This window comes from Coregonus lavaretus (genome assembly GCF_964263955.1).
Source record: "Coregonus lavaretus genome assembly, chromosome: 1".
NCBI lineage: Eukaryota > Metazoa > Chordata > Actinopteri > Salmoniformes > Salmonidae > Coregonus > Coregonus lavaretus.
Window position 1 is genome coordinate 25,430,472 of NC_139988.1, and position 25,561 is coordinate 25,456,032.

A 25,561-nucleotide genomic window follows, 5' to 3' on the forward strand; every position below is an offset into this window, starting at 1 on the left:
TTTCAGATCACCCAGTAGTGCCATCTGCAGGGTTAGCTCCAGGTAAATATTGCAATCCTATAGCCATTCCTGGACCTGTGTCCAAAAACAAGCTACAAATGGACAGTACCAAAACAAATGATCTAATGATTCTGTCTCTTCGCAGCAAAATCTGCAGAGCTGGGAAGAGTGAATCCCCCATATAAATAACATTCTATTGGTAGCAAGAATTTTATATTATAATTTAAATTGAAAAATTCTAAGTTTTAAATCCGGTGTTGTTTTGCGTATCAGTTCATAAACACTATGCCATGGAATCGGTAGGTCAAAAATCTCTTCCCAACTATTTAGCAATCTATATGGGACGGCTGTCAGTCCTTTGGTCCTTAAATTAAACTGGTATACTTTTTATTTATCACAATTTTCTTTAACCAATTATGTTCTTTAATGCAGGGCCGACAGACAAGTTCCTTACTTTTTCCCCCTTCCACTTTTGCGGTAATGCTGCAATTATTTGGTTGTAATTTTGGGTAGAGCAGACATTTCCATATGTTTTTGTTAGCTGCATGTGCGACATAACTCCACCAGTCCTACCTATGATATAATTTACGAAGAGTATACCTTTTTTAAACATTTTGTCAAAAAATATTGGTTTTTTATTAATTAGAATATTTGAGTTTAACCACAATATTTGTTGCATTATTTGTTCTGTCGTTTCTGGAGGATTAAATTGAAATTGCAACCAACTTTCTATGGCTTGTTTTCGAAATAGGGATATTTGGGAGATTATTTCCTTTTCAAATAACTGAAAGTGAGTGGTTGTAATCTGAATAAAGGGAAAAAGGCCATTCTTGAACATTGGGTGAGACAATCTTACTAATTTGCTAGAGAACCAGTTCGGATTTAAGTATAACTTTTGTATGACTGAAGCTTTTAGTGATAGGTCTAATGCTTTAATATTTAATCGTTTCTGTCCTCCGAATTCATATTCATTATTTAAATAGGCCCGTTTAATTTTGTCTGGCTTTCCGTTCCAAATAAAATTGAATATTTTTTTCTCATACAGTTGAAGTCGGAAGTTTACATACACTTTAGCCAAATACATTTAAACTCAGCTTTTCACAATTCCTGACATTTAATCCTAGTAAATATTCCCTGTTTTAGGTCAGTTAGGATCACCACTTTATTTTAAGAATGTGAAATGTCAGAATAATAGTAGAGAGAATGATTTATTTCAGCATTTATTTATTTCATCACATTCACAGTGGGGTCAGAAGTTTACATACACTCAATTAGTATGTGGTAGCATTGCCTTTAAATTGTTTAACTTGGGTCAAACGTTTTGGGTAGCCTTCCACAACAAGTTGGGTGAATTTTGGCCCATTCCTCCTGACAGCGCTGGTGTAACTGAGTCAGGTTTGTAGGCCTCCTTGCTCACACACGCTTTTTCAGTTCTGCCCACAAATGTTCTATAGGATTGAGGTCAGGGCTTTGTGATGGCCACTCCAATACCTTGACTTTGTTGACCTTAAGCCATTTTGCCACAACTTTGGAAGTATTCTTGGGGTCATTCTCCATTTGGAAGACCCATTTGCGACCAAGCTTTAACTTCCTGATTGATGTCTTGAGATGTTGCTTCAATATACAGTGGGGGAAAAAAATATTTAGTCAGCCACCAGTTGTGCAAGTTCTCCCACTTAAAAAGATGAGAGAGGCCTGTAATTTTCATCATAGGTACACATCAACTATGACAGACAAAATGAGATTTTTTTTCCAGAAAATCACATTGTAGGATTTTTTATGAATTTATTTGCAAATTATGGTGGAAAATAAGTATTTCGTCAATAACAAAAGTTTCTCAATACTTTGTTATATACCCTTTGTTGGCAATGACACAGGTCAAACGTTTTCTGTAAGTCTTCACAAGGTTTTCACACACTGTTGCTGGTATTTTGGCCCATTCCTCCATGCAGATCTCCTCTAGAGCAGTGAGGTTTTGGGGCTGTCGCTGGGCAACACGGACTTTCAACTCCCTACAAAGATGTTCTATGGGGTTGAGATCTGGAGACTGGCTAGGCCACTCCAGGACCTTGAAATGCTTCTTACGAAGCCACTCCTTCGTTGCCCGGGCGGTGTGTTTGGGATCATTGTCATGCTGAAAGACCCAGCCACGTTACATCTTCAATGCCTTTGCTGATGGAAGGAGGTTTTCACTCAAAATCTCACGATACATGGCCCCATTCATTCTTTCCTTTACACGGATCAGTCGTCCTGGTCCCTTTGCAGAAAAACAGCGCCAAAGCATGATGTTTCCACCCCCATGCTTCACAGTAGGTATGGTGTTCTTTGGATGCAACTCAGCATTCTTTGTCCTCCAAACACGACGAGTTGAGTTTTTACCAAAAAGTTATATTTTGGTTTCATCTGACCATATGACATTCTCCCAATCCTCTTCTGGATCATCCAAATGCACTCTAGCAAACTTCAGACGGGCCTGGACATGTACTGGCTTAAGCAGGGGGACACGTCTGGCACTGCAGGATTTGAGTCCCTGGCGGCGTAGTGTGTTACTGATGGTAGGCTTTGTTACTTTGGTCCCAGCTCTCTGCAGGTCATTCACTAGGTCCCCCCGTGTGGTTCTGGGATTTTTGCTCACCGTTCTTGTGATCATTTTGACCCCACGGGGTGAGATCTTGCAAGGAGCCCCAGATTGAGGGAGATTATCAGTGGTCTTGTATGTCTTCCATTTCCTAATAATTGCTCCCACAGTTGATTTCTTCAAACCAAGCTGCTTACCTATTGCAGATTCAGTCTTCCCAGCCTGGTGCAGGTCTACAATTTTGTTTCTGGTGTCCTTTGACAGCACTTTGGTCTTGGCCATAGTGGAGTTTGGAGTGTGACTGTTTGAGGTTGTGGACAGGTGTCTTTTATACTGATAACAAGTTCAAACAGGTGCCATTAATACAGGTAACGAGTGGAGGACAGAGGAGCCTCTTAAAGAAGAAGTTACAGGTCTGTGAGAGCCAGAAATCTTGCCTGTTTGTAGGTGACCAAATACTTATTTTCCACCATAATTTGCAAATAAATTCATAAAAAATCCTACAATGTGATTTTCTGGAGAAAAAAAATCTCATTTTGTCTGTCATAGTTGACGTGTACCTATGATGAAAATTACAGGCCTCTCTCATCTTTTTAAGTGGGAGAACTTGCACAATTGGTGGCTGACTAAATATTTTTTTCCCCCCACTGTATCCACATAATTTTCCTTCCTCATGATGCCATCTATGTTGTGAAGTGCACCAGTCCCTCATGCAGCAAAGCACCCCCACAGTATGATGCTGCCACCCCCTTGCTTCACGGTTGGGATGGTGTTCTTTGGCTTGCAGGCCTTCCCCTTTTTCCTCCAAACATAACAATGGTCATTATGGCCAAACAGTTCTATTTTTGTTTCATCAGACCAGAGGACATTTTCTTTGTCCCCATGTGTAGTTGCAAACCGTAGTCTGGCTTTTTTATGGCCGTTTTGGAGCAGTGACTTCTTCCTTGCTGAACGGCCATTCAGGTTATGTCGATATAGGACTCGTTTTACTGTGGATATAGATACTTTTGTACCCGTTTCCTCCAGCATCTTCACAAGGTCCTTTGCTGTTGTTCTGGGATTGATTTGCACTTTTTGCACCAAAGTACGTTCATCTCTAGGAGACAGAACGCGTCTCCTTCCTGAGCGGTAAGACGGCTGCGTGGTCCCATGGTGTTTATACTTGCGTACTATTGTTTATACAGATGAACGTGGTATCTTCAGGCGTTTGGAAATTGCTCCCAAGGATGAACCAGACTTGTGGAGGTCTACAATTATTTTTCTGAGGTCTTGGCTGATTTCTTTAGATTTTCCCATGATGTCAAGCAAAGAGGCACTGAGTTTGAAGGTAGGCCTTGAAATACATCCACAGGTACACCTCCAATTGACTCAAATTATGTCAATTAGCCTATCAGAAGCTTCTAAAGCCATGACATCATTTTCTGGAATTTTCCAAGCTGTTTAAAGGCACAGTCAACTTAGTGTATGTAAACTTCTGACCCACTTGAATTGTGATACAGTGAATTATAAGTGAACTAATCTGTCTCTAAACAATTGTTGGAAAAATGACTTGTGTCATGCACAAAGTAGATGTCCTAACGGACTTGCCAAAACTATAGTTTGTTAACAAGACATTTTTTGGAGTGGTTGAAAGACGAGTTTTAATGACTCCAACCTAAGTGTATGTAAACTTCCGACTTCAACTGTATAATTTAAAAACTGTTCGGTAGGCGTAGGCAAGACCATGTTCTTAATACAAAGTATTATGTTTGGGGTAAATCTAATACAACACATTACTGAGTACCACTCTCCATATTTTCAAGCATAGTGGTGGCTGCATCATGTTATGGGTATGCTTGTAATCGTTAAGGACCGGGGAGTTTTTCAGGATAAAAGAAACGGAGCTAAGCACAGGCAAAATCCTAGAGGAAAACCTGTTTCAGTTTGCATTCCACCAGACACTGAGAGATGAATTTACCTTTCAGCAGGGCATTAACCTAAAAAATCTACGCTGGAGTTGCTTACCAAGACGACATGTCCCTGAGTGGCCAAGTTACAGTTTTGACTTAAATCTGCTTGAAAATCTGTGTCAAGACCTGAACTTTGTCGTCTAGCAATGATCAACAACCAATTTGACAGAGCTTGAAGAATTTTGAAAATAATAATGTTGAACAATCCATGTGTGCAAAGCTCTTAGAGACTTACCCATAAAGACTCACTGCTGTAAGGTGATTCTAACATGTATTGACTCAGGGGGTTGAATACTTACCGTATGTAATCGAGATTTATAGTAGTGTTTTATTTTTCATTTGTTTTTAACAAACGTTCGAATATTTCTTCTACTTTGGCATTAGAGTATTTTGTGTATATCGTTGACCAAAAATTAAAATTAAATCCATTTTAATCCCACTTTGTAACACAGCAAAATGTGGAAAAAGTAGAGGAGTGTGAATACTTTCTGAAGGCACTTTATCGGTTTTACTATTTAGAAATTAAAGCACTTGAAGAATTGTATGATCTTTGTGCCTCTGTAACCTTTTCCCTTATCATTATTCACGATTAATTCATGATTATCCATAATCATGGTAGCATCCACATGAATGTAGAAGTGTTCAGAAACAACTTCTATTCTTACAATAAAAGTGACTTTTGACTACTTTAATACATTAAGTGAATTTGTCCAAATACTTATGACTTCTTCATTAAGTGCTTTAATTTCTAAACAGTAAAATAGATACAAATGAAAATACCCTTAAATAAAAGCTGATAATCTGTACTGTCGCCAAGATACTGTCGTATCTAAATATATGGCTCTGCTGTCGCCTAATATGAAACATTCTATCTCAAATGCTGGAGTATGGAGCCAAATTAAACATTTTAGCTTCACTGTCCAAATGCACTTTAGTTGGGAGTGTATGTGTCACATACACTGAGCATTTAGTAACATTGAAAAGATATCTATCTTGTCCAAGTCAAACAGCCTAATGAAATGTCTATTTTATTTTTCTCCAGTGCTCTCAATGATGAGCATCATCACAGTGTGTCACACAGAGTCAAGTTTCTTATCTTTCAAAAATAAATACTGCCTTTATTAAATCTGTAGAGTTACTTCAAAAGAGAACTCGATTAGAAAAATATGTATTTTTAATTAAGGCTAATATTTCATTTTGATTCACAGGGCTCACCAAATTTCTAAGTCAATATTAATAATACATTATTTTCACTGTCACTAAACTTTTATTCCAACTGGAATAATTTCTTTAAGCACTTACACAGGGACATAAGTACTACATTATACAGCCTTCAACACCAACACTTGGATAGCCGGAATTAATACGAAATGACAAATCAACAAAATAATCTATGAAATTTGTTGAAGGCGCAGACCAATGGTACTGATCATCCGTTGTATCTCTCTCACTGTAGGTGGACAGTATCCATTAATCAAAATAACCAGAATTATTGTTTTATGGACTGTAAAATCTCTCAAATGGAATAGAAAAATCATATCCCAATTTTTAAAACATTAAATAACATTTATGTAAATGTGTAGCTCTTTTAGACCAAACAAATATTTTTAATAAAACATTTTGGGAAATTAGTTTGGTAACCTATTTGACATAGAAAAAAAAAACTCTGGGTCCTTATCCAGTAAATGTAGAGAAATACAACTTAAAATATTGTTTTGTTATTTTATAGTACAGTTCTGTGTTCTTTAGTAATCTTGCAAATCTTATTAGAATAGAAACCTTCATTCAACTTCTGTCATACTTGCACCTTGCCTTCAAAGCTTCCCTCACAACTTCCCTGAAACATTTCATTGTATTACAGTGTTGGACAAGATTAACATTACACTGTCAGTCCCATAGTAAATTCAGTGAGTGGTACTAAAAGAGTGCAAGTGAACGCATGAGTCTTAGCTTTATTAATACAAAGATACTCGCAGCTGCTTCCTGGTGCCACCACAGTCACAAGTCAAATGAGCAGTAAGCCTGCTGCACCGCTCTGGTGCAAGAGAACATAACAACTTGTTAAACTAGCTGTCCTGTCTCCTCACCCTCCTCTTAGCCTTTATATTTTGGGATTAGACGGTTTGTAATAGTAGGAACATGGTCATCAGCGCCTTAAAAGGTGAACATGCTGGTAATTAAGAACTGGATACAAGGTTATTTAAGTGACAATGCCCGAGAAGCCGGTGTTTGGAGGATACATTGGCACGGGTGTTGTTATGCCCGAGACTAAGTCGAGGGCCAGCAAACCGTGCCAATATATACTCCAAACACCGGCTTCGAGGGCATTATCACTTTTATACAACGGGTTACCAACATATTCAAATAATGATTGACATATTTTCCTTCAAGACGTTATTTTTATGAATTTATTCATACTATTCATTCTTCAACAAGATATAGTACCGACACACATCTAGGGTTGCTACCCAAGCCGACTGGTCGTTCGTTCTATCGGTTCGGTTGCCAGTCGTTCAGTGTTTTTGTTCTGTATCTATAAATGTCCATAGCCATACTGGCTGGCAACATTCTTATCCCTTATTTGCTAGCTAGCCAACTACTGCTAATTTACAATCACGTCAAACAGTGCAGCCAGAATAACAACAATAGCTGCATTTGCATTTGTTTAAGCTGTTTTCTAGTGACATTTATTTGGATACATCCATAACAATGAGCTAATGAGGCGTGAGTTCACCTGGCATAGAAAATGTGCTCTCTTGTCAGGACACTGTTGTTCAGAGGAGGTAGTCAACAACACAGCTAACATAATCACTTCAAACTGAAGCTGGAAAGACTGCAAACTAGCTGCACTTCATTTAGTTTGAACTTTTTTCAAATGACATTTCTTTGTATATATCCATGAAAATGATGCCAGCTGATTCATGATTTTGACTGGCTGAGAAACGCTGCCTGCCTGTCTGTCCCGACTCCCGACACGTTCATTACGATGGGACAGCTGGAGATGGAATTTGAATATTGAAACAATGTTGCAAATGTCGGAGAGACAGACAGCAAGGTTTATTAAAATCTCTGCTGTTGAAAACTAAATGTTAGTCTAAAAGAAATGAGGCAATGTCTAGATGCTTTTTATAGTGGAGATCAAGTTTATAAATTGCCTGACTGTGCTGATGAGACAGTGGATTGCGCAGTCAGATGGAACAGAGTAAATAGGCATTTAACGTCATAGATTTAGCCGGTGGTAACTTGTGGAATAGACAACGGCTGGAATGCGGTTTTAACCAAACAGCATTCAGGATTAGACCCACCCGTTGTATAAATTAGAATACCACACTCTGAAATGACATAACACATACTGTAGTGCCTCCTGAATTATATGACTCAACAGAGACTAAATTGCCTGTCATGCAGTAACATAGCATAATATTTCCCTACAGTATTTCATCCCTCCTGGGGCGGTAGGTAGCCTAGTGGTTAAGAGCATTGGGCCATTAACTGAAAGGTTGCTGGTTAAAATCCCCAAGCCGATTAGGTGAAAAATCTGTCGGTGTCCTTTAGCAAAGCACTTAACCCTAATTGCTCCTGTAAGTTGCTCTGGATAAGAGCGTCTGCTAAATGACTAAAGTGTAAAACCTTTTATCAAATTCAATTGATTTGCAAAAGCAGTAGACGTGAGCTAATTTGCATTTTATATTGATATTTTTGTGGCAGACCATGAATTAGACTAACACAATTGATTGGCAAGTCTATCTCAAAGGTAGCATGCTGCTGGAATAAAAACTTTTTTGTGACAAAGTTGGTGAGAATATATGACGAAGGGGTCAGACTGAGGTGTAAATGGACTAACTTTCTTGAATGTAATCAGTCAGTAACATGTCTGTCACATAGCATGGGTAAACCCAGAGAGTTCTGAAATGTTTTCTACGGTCTTCTATAAAGTTGGCAGCTACAGTGCTGTGAAAAAGTATTTGCCCCCTTTCAAATTCTCTACTTTTGCATATTTTTTACACTGAATTATCAGATCTTCAACCAAAACCTAATATTAGATAAAGGAAACCTAAGTGAACAAATAACACAACAATTATATACTTATTTCATAAACAAAGTTATGCAACACCCAATGCCCCTGTGTGAAAAAGTAATCGCCCCTTACACACACTAACTGGTTGTGCCACCTATCATAGTCTTCGAAGCAACATTCCGATCTCAGATTTCATTAAACAAGAAGACTTTGCAAACACAGTTTTAATTTGACTCAAAGCTGAGGGATAACTACATGATAAATGTTTGATCAGCTTAGACGCTTGTTTCACAATTACGATGAGTATTCGTGAGCCAAAGCAAAGGTCTACCAAATAATTTAGTTTATGTCCCTCAACAAAGTTTTGTTTGTGTGTTACTCACAGTATGTGATGAGGTGTGAATGAAGGAGTCAGGCCCAGGAGGTAAAACACCGAAGTCCAGAGTTTATTCCGTTTACATAAATAAAACGCACCAAGCGTCAAAACAAAACTATCACAAGGGAAATATTCCACCTTGGCAATAACAAATGGAAGAGTAGCTCAACCGAGCTACTCGCTCTCACAATGAAACAATCACTCACAAAGACAAGGGGAACAGAGGGAACACTTATACCCATACTAATTAGGGGAATGAGCATAAGGTGTGTGTGATTGACAAGACAAGACATGACAAGTGGAGTGATGAGAATGGAATCGGCAGTAGCTAGTAAGCCGGTGACGACGAACGCCAAAACCTGCCCGAACAAGGAGCGGAGGCAGCCTCGGCGGAAGTCGTGACACAGTAAAGTAGTACTTCAAAATGAAAAGCTGTTAGATTTTAATTTGATGGTCAAATCATTGAATCCATTTCCTGTAATATCCACTGGCTCTTGGAGGACTCAGCGTGTATGCTTCAGGATGGATATAGATGGTTTTATTATTTTCTCGGATAGAATATGAGGAGCGTTCCCAACTGTCACAGCGTTTGGTGGAAGCTCCAGTGGGGTAAAGATAACAATGAATAAGATTGTTTCCTTCAAACATAAACTTTGATTCATTGGCGGCAGGTAGCCTAGGGGTTAAGAGCGTTTGGCCACTAAAGGAAAGGTCGCTGGTTTGAATCCCAGAGCCGGCAAAGTGGAAAAATCTGCCGTTCTTCCCTTAAGCAAGGCAGTTAACCCCCAACAACAGCTGCTCCCTGGATGCCGTGGAAATTAATTAAGGCAGTCCCCCACACCTCTCTAATTCAGAGGAGTTGGGTTAAATGTGGAAGATACATTTCGGTTTAATGCATTCAGTTGTGCAACTGACTAGGTATACCCATTCCCTCTGTCTCTTTCACACAGCGTGGATTGTAGAAGAGCTTTGTCTGTAGCAACAAAACCTAACTTATTTTTCCTCCTCGATTTGTGACTGACTTTAGATTTCTTTAAAATCTGACGCAGATACAAATCGACAAATGAATGAATAATTAACATTTTGTTACGTGGAGTGGAACAGGGGAACCCAAGAGCAGACTCAGACAAGGAGACTGGGATGAAGTAACCAAGGTATTTATTGAAACACGGGGAAGATGGAGTGCAGGTCAGGGGAAACTGCTGGAAACCAGGTGTGGAGGCTGAGGCTGGAGCGAGGGTGGTTGTGACAGGGTGAGCAGGTCCGGAGGGGAATCCAAGGGAGTAGTAGAGTGGGGAATCCAGGACAGAGTAGCAGGATGACGAGGTGTGGGACTGGAGACAGGGACCAGAGTCGGAGCGGCAGAATGAGCAGAGGTTACGATCTGGCAGTGTGGAAGTGGCAGGACTGAGTATTTGTAGAGGTCTTGATTATGGAACAGGTTGCAGCTGGTGGGGATCTGCTCTGACTCCAGCACACCTGTCTCCGCCCACACAATCACACACACACAGAGAGAGAGAGAGGGAGAAGGAGAGAGTACTGGGGGAGTGGCGGCAGGTCAAGGAGACACAGGATGAGCAGTAGAGGGCGTTGCAGGAGCAGATGTGACACATTTTATTTTAAGAAAAAAAATGGAAGGTGAAACAGCATGGAAACTTGTTTGAAAAGTAGTGGAAGGTATACAATTAGGCTGTGTGCGTATGTGCGTCACAGAGGTCCAAGGATGAAAGAAGAGGTGGATTTTGTGTTGATCCGTGAACGGAAACCTTGTAGCTGCTTTATAATAATAATAATAATAATAATAATAATAATAGCTTTATGAGGTACATGCATATAAAAACTGTAGTTACATAGCCTAATACACACCTCAAGTCTTTTAGGTCCCAGTTGTTGTTGCTAGTCAACTTTCAGTGACCCCCATGAGTCTTTCAGAACCCCTCCTAAAAGCCCACCTGTTTCATTTTGCTTGTTGTCAGTGACTCTTTGTTAGTTCCCCCTTCTGTTTGAGTGACACTTTTTGGTTTTCTTGCTGGGGAACGTAACAAGATGGATGTACTGGGTAACCTCAGTGAGATTTAGTAGTGTCAGACACAGCAATCTCCTGCCGGCCCTCTTGGGTCTGAGATCTGCCATTCCCAGATATCGCTTTATTCTGAGATTCAATATTGTTTTTCATTGCAAACAAACCATCATAGCAAACCACTTCAAGCTTTGTATGCCAGTCAGGAGTGGATGATTGGATGCCTTTCATATTATTTGATGAAGAAGGAAACAAGACCGCACCTGCTTTTTGGACCAAACTCTGAGTCATTGCACAAGATCTCAATCTTCCAACTTTTTTTTGAGGACAGTGTATATCATCCCCCCAGGTCCGGCCCCAGCCTTTTGGGGGCCCTAAGCGAGATTTGTTTGGGAGGCAACCCCACCTCACAGGAAAAAAAATTTAGTGACCGCTTTCTTGGTGTCGGGGAGAACATTGTGCAGTTTTAATGTTAATTTCCTGCAATTCTACACATTTAGCCATGGGGTGTAGAGGAAAGGTTGTCGTATTAAAGCATATTTCCTGCAATTCTGCACATTTTGCCATGACTTATATGCCATGTTCAAATGATATCTGAATGAGAGTGACTAACAAAATCAATGGTGGCCCACTGGAGGTAAGGGCCCATGGCCACGTGCCCAGTGGGTAATTTGGCCATGATTACTACAAGGTTTAGATAGGTGTGTCACGCCCTGACCTACAGAACTCTAGTTAGTTTGGTCAGGGTGTGCATGTTGAGTTCTATGTGGTGGTAGATCTATGTTTAGATCTAGGTGTTGTATGTCTATGTTTGGCCGGGTGTGATTCCCAATCAGAGGCAGCTGTCGCTCGTTGTCTCTGATTGGGGATCATACTTAGGCAGCCTGTTTTCCTGCCTGTGTTGTGGAATCTTGTTTGTGTTCGGTGAGTTTTGGCTTGTTCGTGTATAGCCTTCCGACGTCACGTTTCGTTGCCTTTTGTTGTTTAGTATGTTTATTCAGTTAAATAAACATGTATGCATTTCACGCTGCGCCTTGGTCTGACCCGTCCTTCAACGTCCGTGACAGAAGATCCCACCAAAAATGGACCAAGCAGCGTGCCCAGGAGCAGACATCCTGGACATGGGAGGAGATCCTGGATGGAAAGGGATCTTGGACATGGGAGGAGATTCAGGCGGGGATGGATCGCCGTCCTTGGGAGGAGACAGTGGAGGCCCGGGTTAGAGAGGAGCAATAGAAACACAGAAGGCACCGGCCGAGGAGGAAGCCCAAGAGGCAGCCCCAAGAAAACATTTTGGGGGGCTAAAGGGGTGGTCGGGGAGCGAGAGAGAAGAGCCCTGACCACTGCACCCAGTGGGTTTCCAGGTTGAGTCCCTACGACCATGGGAACAAGAGTGGGAACAGTTTTATACTGAGGAGTCGGAGGATGACGACGACGATGAGTTTCTGTTCCCTAACTCGTGGGTGCTCCCGGAGGAGTCCTCACTGGAGGAGGATTGGGCGCAGAGAGTAAAGGACTGGTACCTCCAGCGCCGGTTCCCAGTCCGGTAAGATCCGTGCCTGCTCCTCGCACCAAACCAGTGGTGCGTGTCCCCAGTCCGGCCCAGCCCGTTCCTGCTCTTCACACCAGACCAGTGGTGCGTGTTCTCAGTCTGGCCCGGCCCGTTCTTGCTCCTCGCACCAAGGCAGTGGTGCGTGTCGCCAGCCCGGTACGCCCCGTTCCTGCTCCTCGCACCAGACCAGTGGTGCGTGTTCCCAGTCCAGCCCGGCCCGTTCCTGCTTCTCGCACCAAGCCTGTGGTGCGTGTTCCCAGTCCGGTACGGCCCGTGCCTGCTCCCCGCACCAAGCCAGTGGTGCGTGTCGCCAGTCCGGCCCGGCTCGTTCCTGCTCCTCACACCAAGCCAGTGGTGCGTGTTCCCAGTCCAGCCCGGCCCGTGCCTGCTCCTCGCACCAGACCAGTGGTGCATGTTCCCAGTCCGGTCCGGCCCGTGCCTGCTCCTCGCACCAGACCAGTGGTGCGTGTTTCCAGTCCGGCACGGCTCATGCCCGTTCCACCGGTGCCTGGTCCGGCACCGGTCAGCTGCTCCACTCCGGAGCCAGAGCAGTCCGTTCAACCGGTGCCCAGTCCAGCTCCGGTCAGCAGCTCCACTCCGGAGACAGTCCGCTCCACTGGTGCCCAGTCCAGCTCCGGTCAGCGGCTCCACTCCGGAGCCAGAGCATTCCGCTCCACCGGGGTCCAGTCCAGCTCCGGTCAGCTGCTCCACTCCGGAGCTAGAGCAGTCCGCTCCACCGGTGCCAAGTCCAGCTCCGGTCAGCTGCTCCACTCCGGAGCCAGAGCATTCCGCTCCACCGGTGCCAAGTCCAGCTCCGGTCAGCTGCTCCACTCCGGAGCAAGAGCAGTCCGCTCCACTGGTGCCAAGTCCAGCTCCGGTCAACGGTTCCACGCCAGAGCAGTCCGCTCCACCGGTGCCTGATCCAGCTCCGGTCGGTTGCTCCACTCCGGAGCCAGAGCAGTCCTCTCCACCGGTGCCTAGTCCAGCTCCGGTCAGCAGCTCCACTCCGGAGTACTGTCACGCCCTGACCTACAGAACTCTAGTTAGTTTGGTCAGGGTGTGCATGTTGAGTTCTATGTGGTGGTAGATCTATGTTTAGATCTAGGTGTTGTATGTCTATGTTTGGCCGGGTGTGATTCCCAATCAGAGGCAGCTGTCGCTCGTTGTCTCTGATTGGGGATCATACTTAGGCAGCCTGTTTTCCTGCCTGTGTTGTGAGATCTTGTTTGTGTTCGGTGAGTTTTGGCTTGTTCGTGTATAGCCTTCCGACGTCACGTTTCGTTATTTTGTATGTTTATTCAGTTAAATAAACATGTATGCATTTCACGCTGCGCCTTGGTCTGACCCGTCCTTCAACGTCCATGACAAGGTGGCTGGACTAACTTACCCAGCAATCAAAACAAAAAATGCTAACATGGGCTAATTGAGTGAAAACTGATTATGCACTACCCAATTTCTAAATTGCATCTTGGGTATTCAACTATTCTAACTCTCAACAGTAAGTTGAGACCCTGACTGAGTTCCAAAAAAATATTGGGGTCAGGGGCCCGCTAGCGGCACCTTATTTCACTAATTGGCTCGGCTGGCACTGGATCCTCCTTCCATCCCCCAATCAATTCATTGCCTTGACTCAAATCGGCTCAAGAGGCATAAACATGTAAATGAAAAAAATAGGCTAATCTCTGTCAAGATCTGTTCTTGTTGAACATATGGCCCCATACACCAGGCCTGTGCTTGGAATGACCAACCAGCCCATTTAAGGAAGTAGAGTGAGAGAGATGCTGAGCCACTATTACATCCAAATAGGAAGTGCTTCTTTCAAACTCATTGTTTTGGGCAAAAATGGATATTCTCCCCCTGACTTCAAAGGAAATATAGCTACGGACTTGACACAGACTGAATCAAAGACTCAGAGGGGTAATGACTACAATAATAACCATGCTCATGGAAAGAGCATTACAATGGTAGAGGTAGATACATTTCAATGGTGCCCAAAATTCCTGAGGTACAATCGGTATCAATTAGAACAATTATCAAGTATAACTTACTGTGTACTCATGCACTCATGCACCAAAGCAAAATAAAAAACGATGTGAACCTTTTGCAGTATGAAATTGTTCAAGTAAATCATGCTGCCACAAGGCTTGTTCTGACAAATAAATAATTTATTTCTAGCTCTCTTCTTCTTGTAAATATTCCATGTACAGGCTCATCGTGCAGCCTTTCAAACCGCTGTATCTTTGTGTAACACATGCAGTGGTGAGCAGTGTATTTGTACATCCTCATAGATGAAGTGGTTCTGTCATGTACTGCAACCATCACATACAGTGAGGGGAAAAAAGTATTTGATCCCCTGCTGATTTGGTACGTTTACCCACTGACAAAGACATAATCAGTCTATAATTTTAATGGTAGGTTTATTTAAACAGTGAGAGACAGAATAACAAAACAAAAATCCAGAAAAACGCATGTCAAAAATGTTATTAATTGATTTGCATTTTAATGAGGGAAATAAGTATTTGACCCCCTCTCAATCAGAAAGATTTCTGGCTCCCAGATGTCTTTTTTACAGGTAACGAGCTGTGATTAGGAGCTTAGGAGCTGTGATCAGCTTGTTACCTGTATAAAAGACACCTGTCCACAGAAGCAATCAATCAATGAGATTCCAAACTCTCCACCATGGCCAAGACCAAAGAGCTCTCCAAGGATGTCAGGGACAAGATTGTAGACCTACACAAGGCTGGAATGGGCTACAAGACCATCGCCAAGCAGCTTGGTGAGAAGGTGATAACAGTTGTTGCGATTATTCGCAAATGGAAGAAACACAAAAGAACTGTCAATCTCCCTCGGCCTGGGGCTCCATGCAAGATCTCACCTTGTGGAGTTGCAATGATCATGAGAACGGTGGGGAATCAACCCAGAACTACACGGGAGGATCCCCCTGCTCAAGAAAGCACATATACATGCCCATCTGAAGTTTGCCAATGAACATTTGAATGATTCAGAGGAGAACTGGGTGAAAGTGTTGTGGTCAGATGAGACCAAAATCGAGCTCTTTGGCATCAACTCAACTCGCCGTGTTAGGAGGAGGAGGAATGCTGCCTATGACCCCAAGAACACCATCCCCATCGTCAAACATGGAGGTGGAAACATTATGCTTTGGGGGGGGGGGGTTTCTGCTAAGGGGACAGGACAACTTCACCGCATCAAAGGGACGATGGACGGGGCCATGTACCGTCAAATCTTGGGTGAGAACCTCCTTCCCTCAGCCAGGGCATTGAAAATGGGTCGTGGATGGGTATTCCAGCATGACAATGACCCAAAACACACGGCCAAGGCAAAAAAGGAGTGGCTCAAGAAGAAGCACATTAAGGTCCTGGAGTGGCCTAGCCAGTCTCCAGACCTTAATCCCATAGAAAATCTGTGGCGGGAGCTGAAGGTTCGAGTTGCCAAACGTCAGCCTCGAAACCTTAATGACTTGGAGAAGATCTGCAAAGAGGAGTGGGACAAAATCCCTCCTGAGATGTGTGCAAACCTCGTGGCCAACTACAAGAAACGTCTGACCTCTGTGATTGCCAACAAGGGTTTTGCCACCAAGTACTAAGTCATGATTTGCAGAGGGGTCAAATACTAATTTCCCTCATTAAAATGCAAATCAATTAATAACATTTTTGACATGCCTTTTTCTGGATTTTTTTGTTGTTATTCTGTCTTTCACTGTTCAAATAAACCTACCATTAAAATTATAGACTGATCATTTCTTTGTCAGTGGGCAAACGTACAAAATCAGCAGGGGATCAAATACTTTTTTCCCTCACTGTATGTGATCTGAAAGCATAATAATAATAGGACCTCAATCATAATGGATGATGTTCCAACATGTTATAGACTATGTTATGTGTAACAACAGATAAAACAAGAAAAACATATAACGAGTAATACACAAGCATAATAAAGATAAATGTCCAAGGGAATATGATCAAGACAGAGTTAATTGTTTCTTTGACCCTAATTAGCATTCTGTCATCAAACGTAGCACAACACATCATAGAGTATGGAGTCAGGAACCTGGTTGCCCAGCTGCATTATACCTTAACCAGCCGTTAATTTATAGAGAAGATGAAAGGCTGAAAGCCAGATGCTCTCTAGATTATGAGGCAAATTGTAGTTAAACAAAACACAGCTACATTGCTGAAAACCCATTCCGTCTTTAGTGTGCGATGTTTTCATAATTCCCAGTACAGATATGAAAAAAAGAAACAGTTCCGTGTCCATCTGTTAGTGTTTTTCATAATCTTCTTTGATTGTTCCAAACTTGCAAAGTGGCTAAGGAGGCATGAACACTTATAGAATGGAAAATAGTTTATTTTGAATCCCTTTGAATTAAAAGAAAAAACAAGTCTAAACAAAAGGAAAACCCACTGACAATATTTAGGAAATAGTGTATGTTGAATCAATATGTTTTTTTCTTCCTAAAAAGCATGTGTTTACCACAAACTAGGCCTAATACATTTTTTATTTTCTTATTGAGAGCAAAATATGAGCCTGTGCATTTTGAGAGGAAAATTATTAGTGTTTCTTCAACTTGATTGGAGTCCACCTGTGGTAAATTCAATTGATTGGACATGACTTGGAAAGGCACACACCTGTCTATATAAGGTCCCACAGTGGACACTGCATATCAGAGTATAAACCAAGCCATGACGTCGAAGGAATTGTCTGCAGAGCTCTGAGACAGGATTGTGTCGAGGCACAGACCTGGGGAAGGGTACCAAAAAATGTCTGCAGCATTGATGGTCCCCAAGAACACAGTGGCCTCCATCATTCTTAAATGGAAGAAGAGGTTTGGAACCACCAAGACTCTTCCTACAGCTGGCCGCCCGGCCAAAATGAGCAATCGGGGGAGAAGGGCCTTGGTCAGGGAGGTGACTGAGAACCCGATGGTCATTCTGACAGAGATCCAGAGTTCCTCTGTGGAGATGGGAGAACCTTCCAGAAGGACAACCATCTCTGCAGCACTCCACCAATCAGGCATTTATGGTAGAGTGGCCAGACGGAAGCCACTCCTCAGTAAAATAAACATGACAGCCTGCTTGGAGTTTGCCAAAAGTCACCTAAAGACTTTCAGACCATGAGAAACAAAATTCTCTGGTCTGATGAAACCAAGATTGAACTCTTTGACCTTAATGCCAAGTGTCACGTCTGGAGGAAACCTGGCACCATCCCTACGGTGAAGCATGGTGGTGGCAGCATCATACTCTGGGGATGTTTTTCAGCGGCAGGGACTGGAAGACTAGTCAGGATCAAGGGAAAGATGAACGGAGCAAATTACAGAGAGATCCTTGATGAAAACCTGCTCCAGAGCGCTCAGGACCTCAGACTGGGGCGAAGGTACACATTCCAACGGGACAACGACCCTAAGCAAACAGCCAAGACAACGCAGGAGTGGCTTCAGGACAAGTCTCTGAATGTCCTTAACTGGCCCAACCAGAGCCCGGACTTGAACCCGATCAAACATCTCTGGAGAGACCTGAAAATAGCTGTGCAGTGACGCTCCCCATTCAACCTTACAGAGCTTGAGAGGATCTGCAGAGAAAAATGGGAGAAACTCCCCAAATACAGGTGTGCCAAGCTTGTAGCCTCATACCCAAGAAGACTCAAGTCTGTAATTGCTGCCAAATGTCCAAAGTGGCCTTTAGAATTGAAAACAGTAAACATACTGCAATGATACAAAGAAATGGTGATTTGAAAATGGCACTGACATTTCTAAAGCCGTACATCCAAGTTGGGAAAATATGTAAACGACCTAGAAGTCTCTAACTGGCAATGGAGCAGAATTAAAGGAGTTCTTTCTTGATGACTCACTTTACTGCAATAATGTGCCCACTCTTTTCTCCACCATAACTGCCAATGCATTATTACTGTGGAGCCTTAACATATGATGCGTTGTGAACATGTAGCCTGTATAATGCCTCAGACAGAAAAATGAAAGGTATTTAAGCTGCTAGAAGCTTGAATAAGATGTTGAGAGCATTGAGGACAAAGTGGAGTTCATTGAGGGTGACACACGTAACTCTAAACATCAACTGCATTTCAAACACATCATCAAGTTCAATCAGTATGGAGCTTGAGCTGATTTATTTCTGGCCTGTATCGGGTAACCAAGGTGACGTACAGTACAGTCTGACTTGATCTCTGTTAAAAACCCCGCTGCTATCACTATTATGAAATCTATGAGTAATTGGAGATAGTAAATCTAAACCGCCTGTTCTCTCGCAGAATGCAATATAATAGAGCGATTGAATGTCCCAAAATGCAGCCGCTGTGGGTCAAAACAGATTAGACCCATGATGAACAGCTTATTTGATAACTTTAAAGAATCACATTACTTTCAATTACTCTAATGTCAGATAACCCCTGCGAGATACCATTGTGGAACATTGTGACTTACAGTAGAGGCCGCCGCAATGAGCGCTGTAGAAGTCGCTCTTTCCAGAAGTTACTTTTCCTGCCTAGGGGACAAACTGTAAAATGACATTAAAATCATGTTTATACTAGTCTTGGATAAAAAATGAAATGAATTTTCCCTAAACCACTTTAATCCTTGCTTTAGGGATATTGGCACGTGCAAAAGGTAGGTTCAGGTTAGTGCCATAGAAATGTTTGAAGTTTGTCACAGTTAAGTTTGATATTGGGTAAAAGTCAACACGTGTCAGCATGCGTCTCAAAAGGCCTTTAATGAAGTTCTGAAGGCAATGTTTATTCTGTAACTGATGAAGATAAAACGGTAACAAGCAAGATTCACATTGTCCCTGTGCGACATTGAACAGCCTACCTCGGCAGACGGGTTGCGTATATTTGTAACGAACCTCCCATTTCCGTCAGAGCAGTGCAGTTTTCATGCTCTGTTAAGCTTGTCCCTTCAAACTGACGACTGCATTCCTAAATGAAGCACATGCCGATTACATTAAAAAAACACAAAATTACACTTCAGTATGGTCTTTTAGCTAAATCTGCTCCCTGCACCCAATATAATTAAGCAATACGATTTGAGGGTATGTGGTTTATGGCCAATATACCACGGCTAAGGGCTGTTCTTAGGTACGACACAAAGCGGTGTGCTTGGATACAGCCATTAGCTGTGGTATATTGGCCATATACCACAAACCCCTGAGGTGCCTTATTGCTATTATAGACTGGTTACCAAAGTAATTCCAACAGTAAAAAGTAATTTTTTGTCATACCCGTATATACCACGGCTTTCAGCCAATCATCAAATCAAATGTATTTATAAAGCCCTTTTTACAACAGCAGATGTCACAAAGAGCTCATACACAAACCCAGCCTAAAACCCCAAACCTCAAGCAATGCAGATGTAGAAGCACAGTGGCTAGGAAAAACTCCCTAGAAAGGCAGGAACCTAGGACAAACCTAGCATTCAGGGCTCGAACCACCCGGTTTATAATACAGTATACTGTATTGAACTGTGTTACTGCTTTCAAGACAGATTATATTATTGGACACTACACAGAGTTTCCTCCAAATAATCATTGGATTGTCTGCCATAAGAACAGCAGGGGTGTTTGGCCCAGTTTTGTTTGCTTGATAGGGATTCTTGTCAGACGCCATCGAGGGAGACAACAATCACTATTTGCATACAGTGAGGGAAAAAAGTATTTGATCCCCTGCTGATTTTGTACATTTCCCACTGACAAAGAAATGATCAGTCTATAATTTTAATGGTAGGTTTATTTGAACAGTGAGAGACAGAATAACAACAACAAAATCCAGAAAAACGCATGTCAAAATTTTTATAAATTGATTAGCATTTTAATGAGGGAAATAAGTATTTGATCCCTCTGCAAAACATGACTTAGTACTTGGTGGCAAAACCCTTGTTGGCAATCACAGAGGTCAGATGTTTCTTGTAGTTGGCCACCAGGTTTGCACACATCTCAGGAGGGATTTTGTCCCACTCCTCTTTGCAGATCTTCTCCAAGTCATTAAGGTTTCAAGGCTGACGTATGGCAACTCGAACCTTCAGCTCCCTCCACAGATTTTCTATGGGATTAAGGTCTGGAGACTGGCTAGGCCACTCCAAGACCTTAATGTGCTTCTTCTTGAGCCACTCCTTTGTTGCCTTGGCCGTGTGTTTTGGGTCATTGTCATGCTGGAATACCCATCCACGACCCATTTTCAATGCCCTGGCTGAGGGAAGGAGGTTCTCACCCAAGATTTGACGGTACATGGCCCTGTCCATCGTCCCTTTGATGCGGTGAAGTTGTCCTGTCCCCTTAGCAGAAACCCCCCCCCCCCAAAGCATAATGTTTCCACCTTCATGTTTGACGGTAGGGATGGTGTTCTTGGGGTCATAGGCAGCATTCCTCCTCCTCCAAACACGGCGAGTTGAGTTGATGCCAAAGAGCTCCATTTTGGTCTCATCTGACCACAACACTTTCACCCAGTTCTCCTCTGAATCATTCAGCCCCAGGCTGTGTGAAGTTACCCTAGGTCTGCCCTTCGTGTTATAAACCCCTGCATGTTTGACTTATTCCTGGGGGACAGTCCATTGCCTCCATCATCACTCTGCGGGCAAAGGTTAATAAATGGAAGATAGCCCTATTTGGTAAAAGACCAAGTCCATATTATGGCAAGAACAGCTCAAATAAGCAAAGAGAAACGACAGTCCATCATTACTTTAAGACATGAAGGTCAGTCAGTATGGAACATTTCAAGAACTTTGAAAGTTTCTTCAAGTGCAGTCGCAAAAACCATCAAGCGCTATGATGAAACTGGCTCTCATGAGGACCGCCACAGGAATGGAAGACCCAGAGTTACCTCTGCTGCAGAGGATAAGTTCATTAGAGTTACCAGCCTCAGAAATTGTAGCCAAGATAAATGCTTCACAGAGTTCAAGTAACAGACACATCTCAACATCAACTGTTCAGAGGAGACGGTGTGAATCAGGCCTTCATGGTCGATTGCTGCAAAGAAACCACTACTAAAGGACACTAATAAGAAGAAGAGACTTGCTTGGGCCAAGAAACACGAGCAATGGACATTTGCCCAGTGGAAATTTGTTCCAACCGCTGTGTCTTTGTGAGACGCGGTGTGGGTGAACGGATGATCTCTGCATGTGTAGTTCCCACCGTAATGCATGGAGGAGGTGGTGTTATGGTGTGGGTGTGCTTTGGTGGTGACACTGTCAGTGATTTATTTAGAATTCAAGGCACACTTAACCAGCATGGCTACCACAGCATTCTGCAGCGATACGCCATCCCATCTGGTTTGGGCTTAGTGGGACTATAATTTGTTTTTCAACAGGACAATGACCCAACACACCTCCAGGCTGTGTAACGGCTATTTTACCAAACCAAGAAGGAGAGTGATGGAGTGCTGCATCAGATGACCTGGCCTCCACAATCCCCCAACCTCAACCCAATTGAGATGGTTTGGGCTCCCTAGTGGCGCAGCGGTCTAAGGCACTGCATCTCAGTGCTAGAAGCATCACTACAGACCCTGGTTCGATTCCAAGCTGTGTCACAATCCGGCCATGATTGGCGGCGCAGAATTGGCCCAGCGTCATCCGGGGTTGGCCAGGGTAGGCCGTCATTGTAAATAAGAAATTGTTCTTAACTAACTTGCCTAGTTAAATAAAAAAATAAAGAAGTTGGACCACAGAGTGAAGGAAAAGCAGCCAACAAGTGCTCAGCATATGTGGGAACTCCTTCAAGACTGTTGGAAAAGCATTCCAGGTGAAGCTGGTTGAGAGAATGCCAAGAGTGTGCAAAGCTGTCATCAAGGCAAATGGTAGTTATTTGAAGAATCTCAAATATAATATATATTTTGATTTGTTTAACACTTCTTTGGTTACTACATGATTCCATGTGTTATTTCATAGTTTTGATGTCTTCACTATTATTCTACAATGTAGAAAATAGTGAAAATAAAAGAAAAACCTTTGAATGAGTAGTTGTGTCCAAACTTTTGACCGGTACTGTATATATTTTTTTTTTTCAATGCTCACCAAAACAAAACAAACTGTTACAATCTGTTGTTAAAAAAGTAGATTAGCTTGAAAGGAAAGTAGAGTCCATCATGTCAGATATGCACATACAGTTGAATTCAGAAGTTTACATACACCTTAGCCAAATACATTTCAACTCAGTTTTTCACAATTCCTGACATTTAAACCAAGTAAGAATTCCCTGTTTTAGGTCAGTTAGGATCACCACTTTATTTACAGAATGTGAAATGTCAGAATAATAGTAGCTAATTTTCCCTCAACATCGGACACCCCCTAACTTCGGACACTCTCTAGCAGTTGGAGGACTAAATCACCGAGCTCAACGTTTAAATGGACTAGAAAATAACAGTACGTTTTGCGACTAAAGACACACTTCTAGCTAGCTGACCACTGATTTTTAGTGCAAATTATGTAAGTTAAGTTAGGTTTTGTGAGTTTTCAAAAAAGTTATATATGTACACATTTTGTGGGAATTTGACTGCACGACAGACCACACATAATTTAATATCCAACTTTTTACCTCTGAAATATAGCTAACGGATTTTCTAATGTTGCTGGCTTAGTTGCTAAATGTTGATAGAACTGCTAAGTAAGCAAAAAGGAAAGAAATTGTAAGCGTTAGATAATACATATCACGAAAACAGCTGAATGTTGTCAAGCTTTACCGTATAAAAATTGGAGTCCTCTGACGGAGACGTTTTGCACAATCTGCAAAAATGTATTTGGAACTTTGAACCATTAACTTTTTGACACCTATCACTGTTGGCTATGTTTCATCTTACAACAGCTACATAGAGGCAGTATTTAGTCAAATGTTACAATGTATGCATCAATATTAAACTAATTGGGACACTAATTTTCATTACAGATAACATCAAACAAACGTGGGTACACTTTCAGTTATTGTGAAAACTTTCATCACCTTTCAATGCCTTAGCTTTGAAATGTAAATGTTTATACATATTCAGATTGAGTTATCTTTCTAAAATATGTATAGTATGCCAAGTTATTTAGCTACATGTATTAACACCACAGCATGGAGAAACTCAAGAGGAAGCAGTGGAGTGAGGTGGACTTGTTCCATGCCAAGGAGGACTGCGGGGCAGGGATGGCTATCCGCCAGGCTGCCAAGGTTAGACATCTTTTGTTTTTAGGAGATTACCATGTGTATGTGAATTTTATCTGCTAGTAACAGTTTTATTTTCTTATCTACCAAGGTGCATGGTGTACCTCGGCAGACCCTGACGGACAGGCTGAGCGGTCGGGTGACCCATGGTTGCCGCAGTGGACTACCCACATTGCTTGCACCAGAGGATGAAAATTATCTGGTGCAGTACTGTATCTACTGCGCCAGCCATGGGTTCCACTTCACCAGACAGAGGCTGATGAAATACGCAGACAAAATACACAGGTATTTGGTGTTTTATGTGTTTATGTATGTAGCTTGGTGAACTGACTGTTCTCAATGTGTGTGATGTAAATGTGGATGCATATAGTGATGCCAAAACAAACATTTTCATCCTGGATGGACAATTATATATTCTATTCTATTGTAGGTTTCGGCACCCAGGGGAAACAATCCCACCACTGGGGAAGACACACTATTGGTGGTTTGTTGTGACCAAGTGTTGGTGCTAAACTGTGTGTTTTTGGATGCTAGCATGCTAGTTAGCTATGGTGTCATAGTTAGCTAGCTGAATAAAGTGGGTTGAGTCTATTCCTTTAAACATTGAACCGCTGTGGTTCACAACAATTCTGATTTCTAAAGGTGGAAGTTGGTAGAGTTTTTGTTCGGGTGGTTCAGTGAAACAATTATAGTTTCTGAGGTAGAAGTTTTTGGTGAGGGAGGCCCTGCTCTCTACTCTCCCAGATGTTTAGTTCATTTCATTCCGATCTCCTCTGCATTATTGTAGCCATTTGCTACAGCCTGTCAACTATGCCTCTGCCTATCCCTGTTCTCTCCTCTCTGCACAGGCTACACAAACGCCCCACACCGCGTGGCTGCTGCCTCTCTAACCTGGTGGTCCCTGCACGCACCCCACACCTGGAGTTCCAGGTCTCAGGCAGCCTCTGGAACTGCCGTTCTGCTGCCAACAAAGCTGACTTCATCCCAGCCTATGCTAATCTCCAGTCCCTCGACTTCCTGGCGCTGACGGAAACATGGATTACCACTGAAAACACTGCTACTCCTACTGCTCTCTCCTCGTCTGACCATGTGTTCTCGCATACCCCGAGAGCATCTGGTCAGAGGGGTGGTGGCACAGGAATCCTCATCTCTCCCAAGTGGACATTCTCAATTTTTCCCCTAACCCATCTGTCTATCTCCTCATTTGAATTCCATGCTGTCACAGTCACTAGCCCATTTAAGCTTAATATCCTTGTCATCTATCGCCCTCCAGGTTCCCTTGGAGAGTTCATCAATGAGCTTGACGCCTTGATAAGTTCCTTTCCTGAGGATGACTCACCCCTCACAGTTTTGGGGGATTTCAACCTCCCTATGTCCACATTTGACTCATTTCTCTCTGCCTCCTTCTTTCCACTCCTCTCCTCTTTTGACCTCACCCTCTCACCGTCCCCACCTACTCACAAGGCAGGCAATACGCTTGACCTCATCTTTACTAGATGCTGCTCTTCTACTAATCTCACTGCAACTCCCCTCCATGTCTCCGACCACTACTTTGTTTCCTTTTCTCTCTCGCTCTCCTCCCACACTACTCACTCTGCCCCTACACAGATGGTAATGCGCCGCCGCAACCTTCGCTCTCTCTCTCCCACTACTCTCTCCTCTTCCATCCTATCATCTCTTCCCTCTGCTCAATCCTTCTCCCTCCAATCTCCTGATTCTGCCTCCTCAACCCTCCTCTCCTCCCTTTCTGCATCCTTTGACTCTCTGTGTCCCCTATCCTCCTGGCCGGCTCGGTCCTCCCCTCCAGCTCCGTGGCTTGATGACTCATTGCGAGCTCACAGAACAGAGCTCCGGGCAGCGGAGCGGAAATGGAAGAAAACTAAACTCCCTGCCGACCTGGCATCTTTTCACTCCC